This window comes from Penaeus chinensis, chromosome 42, assembly GCF_019202785.1.
Source record: "Penaeus chinensis breed Huanghai No. 1 chromosome 42, ASM1920278v2, whole genome shotgun sequence".
NCBI lineage: Eukaryota > Metazoa > Arthropoda > Malacostraca > Decapoda > Penaeidae > Penaeus > Penaeus chinensis.
Window position 1 is genome coordinate 14,841,432 of NC_061860.1, and position 2,500 is coordinate 14,843,931.

Here is a 2,500-nt window from a genome sequence, read left to right on the forward strand (position 1 = left end):
TTGATTTATTCCTTCTAAATCAAAATTGGCAATCTGTCAGAACACTGTTGCATATGAGATGATTTTTCAATCTGTTGCATATGAGATGATTTTACTTGTTACGGGTAGAATTGATACTGGTCTGTAGTTAGGAATATGGGCTGTGCAACCTGATTTTTGAATAGTTGATAAAGGAGATTTAACCATTGGTGATGTGATGCATCGTAAGCAGTTCAGTTAATTACCTGCCTCAGAGAGTTTGGATTCGGTTACGGTATTTATAAATAATTTCAGTTTATAGATAAATATTTATAGATAAATTCAGTTATAGATAAATATTAATAGATAAATTCAGTTTAGAGATAAATTTATAGATAAATGTTTATTAATAAATTCAGTTTAAAGATACATTTATAGATAAATATTTATAGATAAATTCAGTTTAGAGATAGATTTATAGAAAAATATTAATAGATAAATTCAGTTTATAGATAAATTTATAGATAAATTCATTTTAGAGATAAATATATATATATATATATATATATATATATATATCAATATTTATAGACAAATTCAGTTTATAGATAAATTTATAGATAAATATTTATAGATAAATATCTATAGATAACTTCAGTTTATATATATATTCAGTTACTTATAAATAAATTCAGTTACTTATCGATAAATTCAGTAAATTATAGATAAATTCAGTAAATTATAGATAAATTCAGTTAATTATAGATAAATTCAGTTAATTATAGATAAATTCAGTTAATTATAGATAAATTCGGTTAATTATAGATAAATTCAGTTAATTATAGATAAATTCAGTTAATCATAGGTAAATTCAGTTAATTATAAATAAATTCAGTTAATTATAGCTAAATTTAATTCAGTTCAGTTAATTATAGATAAATTCAGTTAATTACCTACCTCAGAGAGTTTGGATTCGGTTACGGTATTTATACTATTTTGTTGTTGTACGAAGATCCAATAAAATTCATGAAACTGGAATAGGTGAGTGACATTGTTATATGCAACATTAACGAAACAATTATTGATATGGTGGGACATTTGAGTAGAATCTCGTGACTGACCTGGCTCTACTTATCGTTTGATTCTGAGATGTAATATTTCCTTTTAGAATTTAATCAATAGCCTTCCATGTCTCCCTGTAGTTATTTATAGTATTTGCTGCAAGCAGAGCGAATCAGTGAGGTGATTACACGCTTGTCTGAACTGATCTCCCTAAGTAATCAGTCGTTTTGCATATAGGCGCCTTATCTCACTTTTAAGAGCCCTTATTGCTGCAGTTATGAAAGGTTTATTGTATGATTTGGATCTGTTCAGTTGAGATTTTACAGGAAAATACACATCATACCCAGCAGAAAATATAGTGAACAAGTTATCGTAAACAATATTAGGGTCGTTGGACCAGTAAACCAGTTAAGAAATCCCTAAACTGGTCAGATTTTTCTTCATTAAAATTTCTGTAGGTTACTTTTACTTCCATCATTGCTTCCTTGATTTGATTAAGGCGGGCTTTAAAGGTTGAAAAAATGGGGAAATGGTCAGAGATGGAGTGGATGACACCGTTTGTTACATAACTGGATAGTTAAGTTGGTTCAAAGGTGTTCTGTCAGTTAGTGACGTGAGACTCGCCTGTATGGGGTTGGGGACTGATGTGAATAACAATTGAATAGGGCTGTGAAGTTCTCGAGTAGGTTTACATTAAAATCACCAGTTTTGAATATGGTGTTTGTTTTCTTTACCAATTCTATTATGTCCTTCATTCTATCAATGAAATGTTTAAAATCCGTGTGAGGTCGTTTGTAAACTACGTCAACCACCAGGTTTACCTGTTGCTTCTCAATTTCTAAAAAGTTTCCAACAATGCTTCGTCTGTTATACTTTGTTAGTGTAGGCATTGTAAGAGGGTGCATTGAAGAGACGCTGTATATCTGTAGTTCATTTGGTTTCACAGAAGGACAAAATATCAAAATTGAAGTTCAGTGGTCTATGAATAGAGATGGAGAGGGAAATTGTTAATATTTAGACTTGTAATGGAGATCACATCTTTAGACGGCTGGAGGACATTCCCAAGCTGAGAATCAATAAGTAATATTTGCAGTCCGGATTATCGAGGCTTAAATTAGAGTGGAAATATATGCCCAGGTGAGTCTGATTTGTGATATCAGTGGTACTGGGTGGAAAATCATAGTAATTGACTTTTTCTAAGTTATCTAAAGATGTTACAGTATAATGAAGAGTTTTGTTCAGTTCTAGATCACTACGTTAAACGCAAATATTAAGGTATTAGGTATTCTTACTATGATGACTGGTAAACCTGCGTCTGTTTCCTCTCACGCTGCGCCGGCCTCCCTGTAGATTTTGTGGCGCCCCAGCGTCCGAGGGGGCTGGGCGAGGAGAGAGCGGGCGCGGCAGTCGGGGACTCGTGGACACCGCAAGAGGAAATTCTTGCATAGATGTGGTCTGAGGGGAAGGGACAGACGGTGCC